Here is a 15593-nt window from a genome sequence, read left to right on the forward strand (position 1 = left end):
GACCAAAGCTCACAGATGTATACACACACACACACACACACACACACACACACACACACAGAGTGTCTTGCTTTCTCTTTTGTACTGCAGCGAATCTCACCATGGAAGAAAAAAAAAAAAAAACAATTTCAGAAAATCCCTTAGTTCACCTGCAGGTATACAACTTGGATACCAATCTTACATGTAGTTTATTCTTGTCGATCTTGTTGCTAGGTAACTGTTGCTATGTTCATGCCATTGATACAGTGTGGACATAATTAAAATGTCTATAGAGGGGGTGGTGGTATAGGATATAGGCCCACAGACCTACAACACAGAACTATCTCAAACTACCTCAATGGGAAAACTGGAACAAAAGAGAAGGCTGCAGTGGCAAGGCCAGCTGGTGAAATTGTATATTTAAATAGAAATAATGAATAATGAAAGAAAAAGGGATTCTACCTGTATTCAATTTCATACAAATTTTGTACTATAAACTCTGGTAACACACACCACATTAAAACTTCTTTCACTGATCCTGTTGTGTCCTCAGATTAACGTTGCCTCTACAAAGATAGAATGACATCCTCTTTCTGTTATATTTCACACCATGTACAACATCCATTAAAGTAATAGCCTGGGTAAAAGGTGAGAGAATCTCGAATGAGAGAGCAAGGGAGAGATCAGATGGCCCTAAAAGTTCCCTAACAGGTTGCACAAACACCAGCGGAGGGGCCCCTCCCTGTAACAGCCTGCCAAGGCAAACAATAGTGCAGAGCTTGGAACAACACAGAGTGGATAAGAGGGAGAGAAAAAGAGTCTGACTGGGAGGGCTTGGCGAACCCACTGTCATTCGTTTGCTCTCGATCCATCCCACCCACTCCTGGAACTATGGGACACGTGCTGCTGTTGCTGTTTGTTCGCCTGGTGTCCCAGCGAGCACCACTCCCCTCGGTTCCCACTGTTTGCCTGCCACTAGCTAGCGCTAGCTCTTAGCGGCCGGCCCCTAATTACAATGTGGAGAGGATCTAAGGAGGATGTGCCACATAGACAGGGAGGGGAGGAGGGCACAGCTTTCCCACCACAAGGTCCTGGAGCGACATTTCATCAGCCAAACATCCTTAACCCTTTACACACACCCCTCCACCCATCAGCGGAGCCAGGGTGGGGACGCCTTGTGAAAGGTCTCTGATAATTGCTGTTTAAGTCATTTGGCTCTTTATCCATCTCACTCTTCCAGCAGAGTTACGGAAGGACACTCCAACTCTTTCAATACCTTTTTTATTTGACCATTTAATGGTTCAATAAAACAACCTGCCATTAATAGGTGACACCATATTTAAATGAATAAATAGTGAAAGTCATATTTTGTTGCAGTCATCAGCAGTGGCACCTATTTCTGTTTATCACACATGCATCGCTGAATTAATTTACTTAACAGGAATTTCCGTTCCATGCGTGAAAACTATTCACACCGAGCTCAACTCAATTAATAAACTGACCTCTAATGGACTTTCTTGCCTTTCTGTCTTCCTCTCTTTCCGCCTGCCTGTACCGGCCACGTCTCCTCTCATGCCTCACTTAGTCACTAACACTTTCAACTCAGCACTCCCACCCCAAATTATGTGTCACCTCCATTCAGTGTCGTCTTTCTCCCAAGAACTTCATCTGCTTTCAGGGCTCTGACCACCACCACCACCTCCTCCTCCTCCTAATCATTCTCCTCTCCTCTTCCTCCTCTCCTTTTCCTCCTCCTCCTCCTCCTCCTCCTCCTCTCTGTCCCTGTTGCAGCTGTATCATCATTATGCCCAGAGTAGGGCGGCTTACTTGTCCCCAGCCCTGACCGCTCAGGCCACAAATCAGCAGCTAATGTCCATCTCAACCCTTGTCACGGGCAGACACTCATTTGGCCTGTAAGCTACGACACCCAAAGCCTAGTTTATCCCTGTCAGGCCAGTACATCCACCTGACCCACATGCTAAATCACCAGCAGCCAAAGTTTACCCCTGTCACCAACTGCCCATAGCAAACACCTGCTAAACAACTGTCACAGACGGACAATTGCACAGCCAATAATTTATAGTATTGACAGCCAAAAGTCACCCCCTTATTAGGAGAAGACATTCATTTGACCTACTGTGTAAGGTAGTCCATTATCACCAGTAAAACACCAGTGCACCTGTTTTTTGAGGGGAGACACTTCCTTGGTTGGTGTTTTAAATGACAATTGTCTGGAGCCTATAGGCCACATAGGGAGAGTTTTTAAATTGTATCGTAATTGCTGTCAATTTGAGGAGGTGAACAGTATATAATGCCAGTTACAAAACATGGGTTGTGTATTTATCTTTACAATAATAAGGAAAAGTCTGGGCCAAATTTGAGCCTTTAACTGCACAAGTTTCGCTTAAAACTTGAGGATCTCTTGAAACATTTATGTGACGTCTGGTGCACATTTACACCACATTTATGCTGTTATAAAACAAACTGGGTTTAAGGAAATTATTATACTGCCATACACTTTATTAATGGTAGTATAGACTGACTTATATTAAATTTTACTGTCATTTTAGGAGAAAATCGGCCTGCAAGTTCAACAAATGTCCTTATACCTCGCTTTAAACAACATTATTGTTAAAATGTTTCAGTAGGTGTACCAATAAATGATTTCTTTTTTAATGTATTGTTCACCACAATTACATAAGCAGATAATCCACAATTTGTGCCTTTAATTCATACATAATTTGTATTTATTAGAAGTATGTTAAAATGGAATTTGAAATAAACACTGGATATGGTCTCAAGAGATCTGGAGGCCAATTCAACTTGCTCCTGTTTGCACTAACTGTCATCTCTCGAGCCTTCAGGGGGGCCCACAGCTACACACCATTATCTGTCTCGCCCCTCAAGTAAACAAAAGTTTATGGTTCGCTGCTGAATATCGGTTAAGTGCTTAAGAATGTTGGTCCTGGACTAATTGCCGTGAAATGAAGGCTAGATTATTTCTTAATTTACATCACCTTATGTTTTCTCCACGTCTTTGCTTGGTCTGAATAGAAGGTTGAATTAAGTACAGAAAGTGAAAATGGTACAATATTAAATAAAGGAATCTACATAATTGAAGCAAGCATATTATTGCGGTTTTATAATGATGCCTTGATTTTTCTGATTTAAAAAATGGTTTCCCAAAAGAAAAAAGGTCAGCTTTTAAAAACATTACGCTACTGTATCACACAACTAACAAAAGTTAAAAGCCCTTATTATGCACTGGCAGTTGTAGATGAAAAACTGACTGCACCTAATGATATTTAATCAAGTTACAATATGTGATTAAGCAAACATGTCTTTGTTATGACATTGATCTGTAATATATTTCCTGTCACAGTTTGTGAGCCTGTTGAGTAGGAGTTAAACCACAGGTAAGTGACTTAATAAATGTTCCAGCTTCTGATACACCAGAAACACAATTCAAGTGTTTTGCAGTTTTCTATATTTTATTTCCCACTTGCACCAAATTGTAGTAATTTCCCTGCTCATAATTTCAATAAAAGGTTTATTGAGTACAAATAAATCTTAATTCTTAATGAAGAACAGCACCTCGTAAACAATTTCTGTGTTAATACCGGTGATGGCATTTTGTAACTACATGAGGTAAGAGGTCTATAAGCTGGCTGACAACAAGCCTGTTGTAAATAGTAATTTTCAGATCAACCTCAAATCCATAACATGTTTTTATTTTGTCCTAACTCACAAACATCCCCTTTAACTTTATGAATTACCTGAGTATTTATTTTGGATTTGAAGGAGAATGTCATATAGATATGGAATATCTAAAATTGAAATGTATAATTACTGTTGGAGACAAAACACATACTTAAGTCCACTAAAACTACCATGTTTGACATTTCCAAGATGTGCTGTGATGCTATAAACGCTCATGCTATTTCCAGAATTTTAAAGCACAATATTTACACTACAGCCTAAATAATTACATGAGTCATTAAGCGACTTTACTGACCTGTTTGCACCTTGTCAGGCCTTTATGATCTAGAACCGTATGCTACAACACTCGTATAAACACTCTGTAAATAGGGACACTGAGTGATGCACATGTGCACACTGCAACACAACGCACAAGTGCAAGCTTGTTCACACACATACACACTGTGTAACAATGTGACAAATTATCATGGACATATACGCACAGACACACACCCATGTGCATGCTCCAAAACTCTGGCATCCACATAAATTCACACATGTCTTGATACGTTTCCCGGCATTCCACAGCTTACAACAACAATCACCTACCGTACCTTCAGTTTCACGATTCCCCTCACGTGTCTTTGTATTTCCAGACTACTAAGAGGCTCTGTTGCTCCTCGCTTGACCTCTCAGCATTGCCCTTTTTAATTGAAACACAGCTGCCTCTCTCTTTGCCAGTCTGTCAATCAGTCAGCCAGGCAGTCAGTCCATTCACAAGCTCCCCACACCGGCCACGGATGCCCATTCACAAAAATAAAAGAAAGAAACACCCAGGGAGGAATATCCAATGGAGAGAAGCAAAAGCAGCGCAACAGAGGAGAGCAGAGTGTGATTCTTGGGTCTGTCTGTGTAGCAGAGTGGCTGGTGTGGAGTTAAGAGTCAGGCTCACTGTTGTGTGTGGCTCATGTAGGACGAGCGAGAGAGTGAGAGGAAGGGAGGGAGGGCAGCAGCACTGCGCTGTGGAGATGTCGCACCACTAGTTTTTATAGCAGGGTGGGTAGCTGGAAGATAATAATACCCCATCCTCCTCCACAACACAAGTTTAAGCGCACTGTGTAATAAGCCCATGGCGCAGACACCCTCTGATTTAGGTCAGACAAAATGAATTTTTAGTTGTGTTAGAGTGGATTTTGGTATAAAGGGACCGGGGCAAAGAAACTCGAAGGGGTTGTTTGGGGAGACTGAGGGAGGGTAAAAAAAAAAAGGAAAGGAGAAAGAGAGAGAAAAGTTGGAAAACTATTTTGTGCACCTCTGTCGGTTAGTCTCAAGCTGAGATGAGGAGATGTATAGGACCAAAAGTAGTACTACAGAAGCAGAAACACAAGTGCAACTTAAAGCCGGTTAGTTTCAGTTTTACACCTGTTTAAAGTGGAGCCTGGTTATTGTCTCTTTTCTATAATCAAACTAACATTTAACAAGCTCTCTCAAACCTCTGTGCATGCGTTCAGACAATGTGATAAAAAGAGAGGCGATGAGATACACACTACGTAAATATAGCCATTAGAAATATTCAGTGACAACAGACAAATTACTGGAAAACATGTCACCGTACATTCAGAACCCTGAAAGCTGATTGATATAGTCAATGGTGCTAATTTTAACGGAAATATTACTTAAAAGCTGACTATATCTGAGACAGAATTACACCACAAACACTGAAAAACACCACAAGTGACTCTACAGACTTCTTTTCCTTTTAGTTAAAACGTTAACCAAGGGTTTCAAAAAACCAGGTTGAGGAGAGAACAAGGCCAACGTTAGATTCATGTTTTGAGTCAGAAAGCGACAAAGAAACATAACTGTTGGTGAAAACACCACAACCTCAGTCTGTGGAGAGGAGGAGGAAGTTTATGCAGAAAGGTGTCGATATAAACCATTCTGTATAGACTTATAAAGACTTATAGAGATTGTAAAGACTTCAGTATAGCAGAGCAAAACTGTTTAGCACGAGTTTGGAGAGATTTTTAACATCAAGAAGGGTGGAGAGAGACGCCACGGTATAGAGAATGGCTTCCAATACTGCTTCCTGTCAAGTGTGTGCGTGTTTGTGACACAGTAAGAAACAGAAAGAGAGAAATAAAAAGGTAGAAAGAGTGTTTCCTTTGCTTTCACAGACAGGCCAAATGTTATGACATAGCACATTCACAGGATCTGAAACAGCCATTTGGCTTTCCTGTATGACATCATTTAACCACGCCTTTTGTAATACTTTTAATTTTTTTCAATTAAATTTGCTGACAGCAAATTAAGTGATTTATTTTGCACTTAAAGAGGGCTGCTTTTCCCCAAACAGTTGGTAGAGATATTAAAACTAAATTTAAGAATATCACATACAATTAAGAACAAACCCCAGCTGTTTCATAAAGGTAGAATATGCAGTCAGCCATTGTTATCTTAGTGGTTACTGGACCTTCAAATCTACTAAAATATTTCTAACCATAAATCATAACTGACAATCACACTATGAAAGCAGTCAGATTGTGTCGAGTTAGCCTCTACAAACAAGTAGACATCAGAGTGTACATCAGACTGCTATGCCCACTTCCCCCTGGGGAAAACATGGACCAAAGAAAACCACAGCCCATGCCCCGGTGGTTTACACTGTTTTGTACAGGGTGAGAGCTGAGGTCAGCTCACATTGGCATCTAGTATATATAAACAGGGTTAGCCACTAACTGCAAGCAGACCAGCCAGACTGCCAGAAAAACAACATTTGCCATCCTATAAGATCGGCTATCTATTCTAAACACGCTGCTGCCGTCATAGCAACACACTGTAAGTGGTACCTGTGTGCACTGCTTTGTTCTAAACTCTGTAAAACTGCAAACTGTCATAGGCTGTGATTGGCACAAACCAGTGGTCTAATGGTGCAAAATAATGGCGTAAAATACACTAAATTGCTCTGCAGCTCATTTTTATGGTGTAAATTGTTTTAGTAAAGGGTTTTATCCCAATTGCAATGTGCACACAGTGTAAAATGGCTGAAAGGCAGGTTTACATGATGATTGTACATGGAGAGTTTTATATATTGTAATGCAATCATTACATCAATTATATTATCATTTAAAGAGCAGTGTTTTATATTTCTGTAATCTAATTATGTGGCTAAATATTGATTCCCCCCACCCCCCTACGTCCTTCAGGAGTGTTAGCCTACACCAAGAAGTGAGTCTTATCGCTCAGTCTGAGTGCTAACAGTCACAAGACTTGAGGATTCGAGATGGCTGAGTAAGAGTCATCTGTTTTGTCTGTCTGTCTGTCTGTCTGGCGTCTCAACGTACCTGTTTACTGCCTCCTGCTGTGCCCAGCAAGATGCACGTACCAGGACACCAGATTGGCAATTTGGAGGAGGGATGGGGTGTGAAGCATCATTACATAAAGTTGATCTCATGGAGACTTTGATGCTGTACATAACTCGGCTTACTGTGCAGTATCACAAACACAGGGAGCAGACTACTAATGGAAACATATCGTGAATCTGAACTTGACTAAAATTGGCTCTCAGAAAAAAAGTAATCATCAGAATATCTTTAAGTAATACAGCCACATACCACAGAGCACCAATTTGCATGTGTCAGTTAAACAAAAGGACACACTCACTTACAGGCATGTCGTTATAATAAATACAGTTTCTTGAAGGTTAAGAGCTACTAGCCCTGAATGCTGATCACTTAATTCTGTTAATATTAGCAGACATAACAGACGGACTCTTTACTACTCACTCTGGAAAGCTTCATTGCGTGATGTTTGTTTGACACACAGCACACAGACATAGCCATTCAGTTTGCAGCTGAAGGTTTACGAGAAAAACAAGGAGAGTTTGATTAAAAACTGTTGGTGAGCTGCATCATTCGTTCAGTTAATCACGTTAATCAAGTGCTCTTGTTAGCTCCACAGCATTAGCCCCTAAAACTGTTTTGGTACACAAGTGTGCATTAATTACATCAGTGTCGCAGCAACACCCACAAAACTAATGAGTGTGTTTTCTTGATAAACAATATATTCCAGCTGTGATTTGCACTGTCAGAGCCAAAAAATTGTTCTTGCCGGACTGTAGATAGTTTGGCTAAGGGTTTGGTTTTGCTCCAAAGGAACTAAAATGTATGTACGATGTGTTGTCCAACCAACTGTCCTCCTGAAACGACATATATGAAAATTATATGTCATCGTTGTGTTTTTTAAACTATGACTACGATTATCCCCTAAACCTGACCCACGTGTTAATTATTGTAACCATGATGACGAAGATCCTTTAATCTCAACATAGTAGTAATTTTAACCCAAGCCATCATGTTTCCCTAAACGTAACCAAGTCGTTTTCGTGCATAAACCAAACCTTGACGATAGCATTAAGATCCAATCGGATGTGTCGTTCTGGAGGGCCCGGACAAACAATGTATTTTGTCGTGTAATTTGGAGGACTCGTTGGGATGATGGCCCACATTTTCACACAGTCACTCCTGGAAGGTATTTATATTGTTCCAAAAGTGGCCAAAGTGGTTGTGTCAAGAACGAGAAAAGAGAACCAGAGAGAGAAGTTCAGACGCTTCTTCCTTTGTCACCTCCACACAGCTGGCCAATCCCTGCATGAAGTGTGCATGAATATTGAATGAAATTGCCGGACAATGCTTCCCCGAATTCTGAGGTCGGAAAGGTGTCGGGGGAGGGGGTTTCTGAAGTTGTTCGACCATCCTACAAACACTTCAATCCCAGGTTACTAGAACTGGCCAACTGTACACAACAGGTTTATAATTATGTGGCAATGTGAACATGGCACATAACTTGGAAAAAGAGTTCAGGGAAGCATTTAGTAGGCCTTCCCTGGATTAATAACTGCAGAGACAGACAAACACAACCAGCACGACTTTTGCCCTTTACCCTGGTGCCTGTCGGATGCCAGGTGTGGCCTGGTGTGGGAGAGAAGCAGGAAAGGGAGGCAATCATCCCCCCACAGTCCAGAGATAGAGCATTGCAGCAGCCTCCCAGGTCTACACCTCCTGTCTCCAGAAGTCCAAGGACAGAGACACACACACACAAAGATTCAATGTTCCTTAAACACAAATGGAGACAGGCATGTGTGCAAACCTACTGTACACTTGCTGCCTCGCTCAATCACAGACAAATCACAGAGACACACACCGCATCTGTCATTGCACTGAGATCATTAGAACTCACCTTGGAGCATGCCATTTGGGTGAGTGAGATGAGGGCGTTTACTTTCTGCTGACCTGTCTGTTTGTGCTTTTTTTTTTTTTACTTTCTCCTGTTTTGTCTTCTTTTCAAACATCCTAATCAGTATTGGAAGCTTTGCCAGAAGGGAGGTAAAGTACACAAGCTGCATATTTATAACTGCGAGTGCTGAAGGAGTTACAGTGTTTCACAGATGGCCATAATACATTGTATGAATTCACTGCTGTGTGTGAGTATAACCCCAATGCTGATGTTTGAAGACAAATATGATTATTCTTTATGTATAAAACCCCTCTTTTCTATTTTTTTTTTGTCCACTCTAAAATATGGAATATAATCTGGATCCTGAAAACAAAATGTACAAGGAGCCACCACTTCCACACCGCTGCTTCAGAATGCATTTCAGTGTTCATTTGATTTGCGTACGATGTGAATATTTGTGTGTGAGCGCGTCTGCGTGTTTGGAGGGTCGTGGGGTGAATGAGGACAACTCCTTATGGTGATAACGAGAAGGAGGCCAGCCTTGGTGGGACAGCCTCTGTCTGCCCTCGGGTAGTGTGTGTGTGTGTGTGTGTGTGCATGTTTGTGTGTGTGCGCGCATGTGTATGTGTGTGTGTCAGCAGGAGAGCCCTCGGGCACTCTGGCACCTCCTAATTAAAACCAGTCAGGCTGCAGGGCAGGGGAGACAGATGCCTGTCATGACACACACATACATACATACATACATACACACACACGCACGAGGTGGCGGACCGTATTCAACCACATGCACGCTCACAAATACACAAGTGTGATGCGTAGGTCAGCTATTTTTGGACTCATCCCACCCACTCAGGTATCACCCAGGTAACTAATCTGTATCTGACCCAAAAGAGAAGCAGTGAAATCAACACCGCCACCAACATAAATCGTGCTAATAAGGCTACTAATAATCGAACACAAGGAACATTTTAACATTAATGTTTTTGTTACCAGACCTGTGTGTATATGCTGGTTTCAGGAGTGAATCATTTCTTATTTTGTGTGGCTAGCCTTAGGTTACAACAAATTTGGCTAATTTGCTCTAAAAATCAGTCAATGAACTCTCATTAGTTTTATTTCTACCTGAAACCTGCTGGAGTATGGCCAACGTGTTCACCAGTGACACACACCAAGCATGCCTCACATGCACACACACTCTCTCACATGCAGTCGTGACCCACAGTAGCTTCCAGATTGACACATCTCTCTTTCTCCTCAGCACAGAATGAGACATAATTGTGCTGAATGTCTGTTACCTGTAGACTCTGTCACATTTTGTCTCTGTTGCCCCATGTTCGGCCCAGAGCTGCAGGCGACCACATATAGTACTTACCAGGCTAACTGCTGTTTGTCTGGGGTGGGTGGGTGGATCAAGGCATGCTGCTCTCCTTTCTCTCCCAGTGATTAGATAGCATAAGCAGGCCAGCTAGCCTAACCCACACACTCATGTCTCTAAAACTGCCATCCAGCCCTGCTTTCTCTCTCGCTGCCTCTCACACACAGGTGGGTGGACCCACTTATTCAACCCAGATCTTTCTTTTAGACATTATGAAATCGTGCTCTTTTTTTTCTCCCTTTCTTGTTTTCTTCACCTAACTCCCTGATGCTGAATGACATTCGACTCTGTGTTTCCTGCATGATCTTTGCAGCTTTGTTCTATAAAGTAAAGCTTTAATTTTCTCATTTACTGGGTGATAATTTTCCAAGATTGCCAAGCAGAAAATCACGTCTCTTTGCACTTGTCACTAGGCTGAGGCTAGGTGGGTTGCCAGTGGTTACAGGGGCCTATTTTCTATTATCTAGGTAACATTCAGGAAACACCTACAATTTGTATGTAAAATGCTTCATAGCACAACCACATAACAAAAGTGTGGCTGCCACTGACATTTCAGATGTTGGAATGTATGACAAAAAATATCTCTGATGACTTTGACGCTGCGGGGGCCACTGCAAGCTTATTTCCTCAGTGATTTAGTAAATGTAATGCTGATATAAGTGCTATAGCATTATAAGGAATTAGTGAAATAAAATATTAAATAAAAGTATAAACAGTAAAACAGAAATGTTTTTGTGTCTCAGGAAGACTTTAACTTTTACTCCTCGCAGGGATTCTACACAAATCAAGCATACTCCTAGGTTGCAGTTGTTTAAGTATGTGAACATAATCAGTCTTTTGTAAAAAAATAAAATAAAATAAAATAAAAAAATACTAAAAAAGTGAAAAGCAGCAGCGAGGAAAGAGGGAGAAGAAAAGAGGAGCATGGTGGAAATGGAGAAATTGTAAACAGAAAGAAAGAATATAGCTTAGAAAGCAGAGAGGGTGCGATCAAGCCGACCTCTGGGAGTGTGAGTGCCTGCCTCCCTGGCTGCTTTGTCGTTAGAGCCAGGCGCTGTGTTTCGTGAGGAACGCAAAAGTACACAAATCCCACAGAAGGAGCTTTTTTGGCAGGGCTCGGGCCTCCCACCCACGGCAGCCTCTTCAAGCCTCCTCCCATCCTCTATTCATCTGTGAGGGGCGGCTTACTCACCCAGCCCAACTCCACACACACAACAAAACCTGGACCTCGATCCTACGGATGAGGGCGGACACGCACACATGCACACACAAATGGCTACTGAGGCCTTTATGGACATACATGATGCATATTATAACCTGAATACAAGTGCTTTTTTGGGGGGGGAGGGGTAGCTAATTAGATGACAATCTTTGGCATAGATAAGATTCAGTTTTAGCTGTCCGAGCAGGATTTGAAAACACTGAATCTGATTTTAGACAACTGTGACAAGATGACATCTGTGCCATAGGAGGTTAAAATCAGATTGTGTATCCTCGTGTAAATGCTGTTACATGGGCATGCCCACACACTGTCAGGTGGGAAGAAGGCGTGTGGACTCATTCACTCTGTCAGGCTCATAATGAACACACTGCATCATTTTGCAATTATGAAACTACATCCTCATTCACTTGACACATTCATCCACGACACTTAAGTCTCTCTTTCTCTCAATCAAGTGCTTTTGCGCTCTCACACACTTTTTAGACACTCACATTTTGGTACAAATACAATGTCTGTTCCTTTATAGAGTTACTTTCATATATTGGCTTATCTTATACAGTATGCTATAGGTGAGATTGTACAAGTGTGAATGAAATCTGCCTCAGGTAATGTTTGTTAAACTCACAGAGGCCCTGTAACAAAAGACCAAAAGGATCAGATTCAATTCACATAATCCTGGAGAGAGATAGAGGCAGACAGAGGCCTGTAGTCAGGGTGTGTGACGAGAGTAGGTGTGGTAGAGTCTACAAGACCTTATCCCCATCTAACCCCCTATGTGACAGGAAGAGAGCTCTATAGATTGTGCTTGCCTTTTTTTTTCATTAATGATTAAGGCTGATAAAGATTTCAAGCTGAAGCATGTTTGTTTCATATGTGCTGATTTGAAGTATGTAAAGGTTTAAAGAAAAAGTAGCTTTTCATTCAGTTTTTCTCACGCTTTATTACCTCATACATATACATTGGCCTAGTAATTGTTCTTTTTTTATAGTATTTCATGAATTTTCCGTCATGCGTCTGACAACAGAAATAAATGCCTGTATGAGCTTGTCACTAATGAGGTTCACCTGCTGAGAAGCTGTATAAATAGCACCTTTTTACATGTTTTTAGACCACAAGTGGGACCTGAATTGAGTTGTGAATAAAATATTAAATGTAGTCGTCACTGCTTCATTTGAAAGTAACCACTAAAGCCCCAGTGCCATTGTCACAAACAGGAAAATGAGATGACACGTGACATACTACAGATTCTAATAATTATATTAATCATCCACTAGTATCTCAGATCTGAAGATGGAACAATGCAATACCTATATCTGATTTAGTATGGTATGGTATATTATCACCCTTTGATAATACCCTTAAAGGTAAATTTGGGGACAGGGTCAAAGATGGAAAGGGTGAAATAACTTTGAATGTCAAACCTCTGCCCCCACATCTGTTTGTTTTGATTGACTGATTATGAATTTCTTATCTGAGAATCAAAGTGACATTCAAATGAGAATGATGGGGGAGAGATGTCATCTTATTTGTCAGATTGTCATCTCATGGCTGCCATACAATTAAGAAATGACTCCGACTGTAGTACATTTAATCTTACAACTACTTCTCGACAGAATCGTATGTATGAAGTATGAATGTCGAGATCTAAATCATGCACAATAAATCCATGTAGTTAAACAGGCTGCTGCAATAACAAGTAAAAGTAAAAATGATATCAGTCTGTCAATCTGCTCCAGCTTCGTCATGCTTTCACTTGCTTCCTCCTCACTGTGTGGCTGTTATGTGAAGGGGGAGGCTTTCAGTGTGCGCACATCTGTTGTAAGAAACACACACACAGAAAAGTTTCTGGAAAGCACTGAGAATAACCAGGCATCCCTTATTTTTTTATTGTATGTCCTATTATAAAAAGTTTTGACGTGGAGCAATTTGCAACTTAAAATAGGAACACAGAGGAACCTGATTCTACAAAAGGTCAGCCATCCTTTAGTCTGATTCTGGCGCTCAGTGGGTAGCCGACAGCTCTTGCATGCTTTGAAATTTTGCCACAACACAGAAAATATGAACCTCTCATTATGACTTTTTTAGGATATACTGAATAGTAGTACACCGAAGAAAAAAAAACAGAAAAGAAAAGTGAGTGGGACAGACAGTTAGATGTTACTGACCTTTTAAGAAGAGAAGTTTTGATTTCAGTTCCTCACTCGCGCACTCAGTCCCTGTCAGGAAACTCAACACTGTCTCAGCTCTGGCAGACTTGTGAAAGCGAGAGCGGGCGAGATACAGACTCAAATTTGCTCTGAAGGTGTGTCAGTGATTTGGAGGAGTGAAAAGGTACCGTTCCACGAAACGGTTATCTAAGAAACACAACAAAACAAAAACTGCTACACCCACCAGCCTCAGCCAACACCCCTCCCTCCCCCTAAACCAAAAGTATTTGGCAGCGTTCCCTACAAGTCCACCTGTGCTTAGGGGAGGGGAGTGACACTCACTCACACTCGCTGGGCCAAGCCTAAAAACCTGCTTGCGAGCTTGGACTGGATGGTATGGTTATGGCTGGGAAAAGACAGAGCCTTGGTGCTGGGCCTAGAGGACAGAGGGGGTGGAGGGTTGAAGACTGCTGCTAAGCCTGACCAGGGCCTGAAGGTCTGGAGACAGAGATGAGACTGGAGAACAGGGGCAAAGGGCAAGCCAGGAAAACTGGAGAACTGAGACTGGAGCTGGTAATAAAACAGCTAAACTGAGGCTGATGTGCAGCTGGATGACTGTGCTGAGATTTCAAACAGGGCAGAGGAAAAAATTGGGGAGGAGGTTCTTGCAGAATAATGCAGGGTTGAACCAGTGGGTGGGTCTTTGCCTGTGCCAAACAGGAGCTGGAGGGGTTCATATCAGGTATCGAACAATAGACATATCAGGGGAGAAATGAAAAGGTCGTGTGATAGAGAGTCGGTGACAGTATCTGAGTGTATTTGGGTGTGTGCTTCAGTGTACCAACTCGTACCTGGCAAGACGTAAGAACCATTGTGCTGCTCTGAAGCCCATAATGCTGCGTAATGGGAATATAATAAGAGGGTGTAATCACTGATGTTAATGCTGCTGAAAGTCACATTATGTGATATGAGAGCAGTAGACATGGGGTCTAATGATTCTCAAACATAGTGCAAAAAAAAGATTATGATTTTGTTACATTTAGCAAATAAAGTAATAGCTAAATACCAAATTTGCTGGAGAGTTAATAAATTATGGAAAATATTTTTGTGAAAAACAGTCAATGTATCAAATGACAACATGAAAACATTGTGAAACCCGCTCCTATATATATACACACTAGCTATCATAGTCTGGAATTGTGCCAAAGGCAGAGGGGGACACTAATGCAACTACAGATGCAAGAGAAACCGGCAGGACCAAATACCAAAGGTACACTACCTACATTATAAGCACATCCACACAGTATTTAAATACCTTTAGTCAAATGTATTTTGTTCTATTTTATTTAGACACATTCTTAAGAGTGACAGTGGCTGGTGGTGAAGGGAGCACAGGGGGAAAAGTCTGGACCAAGCTGCGTCTCCAGTGCGCACAACTTGGTCACAATGTCTGGTCAGCCAGGTCTTAATTTTGTTTAAGTGTATTAGTTTAGCCTATACGAGTAGTGGTGATAATGATAAATATATCCACACTTGGAGGTAGGAATATACGTTATGAAATGTAGTTTTGATGCAGACTTTAAATTTCATCTGTGTTTTACAGAGCTTTATTTCGTAATCTCACCATCTGGCACTGTCAATTCCCGTGTCTGAAAAACTTGTGTGAGCTGGATGCACACCTTTTCCACATATCATTTTTGCGTGAAAATATGCGCACATTTCTTTTTTTTTTGGAGCGTAGCAGCCTTTGAAGCCTCTGGAAAGTTGGAACTGTTCCCTACCTACTAGACAAATGACGAGTCCTTCTGTGGGGAACATGAAAGTCCATACCAAATTTGTTGAGACTTATCACTGAAAAACTTTACCATTGGGATCACCAATGTTAGTATGATTCTTTGGTCATCATTGATGTCTGTACAAAATTAAATGGCAATCC

General features: G+C 41.4%; 1 protein-coding gene across 2 annotated transcripts in view; it reads right to left on the reverse strand.

The window, feature by feature from the left end:
• The window catches only part of LOC118332249 (zinc finger and BTB domain-containing protein 7C), a 19891-nt gene extending 6136 nt beyond the window's left edge, over nt 1-13755 (reverse strand). Inside the window, exon 1 of one of the 2 annotated variants that reach the window (XM_035667430.1) lies at nt 13676-13755. The gene's annotated coding sequence lies outside the window, so the exon portion shown is untranslated. Of the gene's footprint in view, nt 1-4292; nt 4675-13675 lie in introns of those variants that run through there. The other variant, XM_035667428.1, reaches the window with a different exon arrangement.
• Between the last annotated feature and the right edge of the window lie 1838 nt (nt 13756-15593).

This window comes from Morone saxatilis, unplaced genomic scaffold, assembly GCF_004916995.1.
Source record: "Morone saxatilis isolate NCDOM2014 unplaced genomic scaffold, NCSU_SB_2.0 Contig21, whole genome shotgun sequence".
Taxonomy (NCBI): domain Eukaryota; kingdom Metazoa; phylum Chordata; class Actinopteri; family Moronidae; genus Morone; species Morone saxatilis.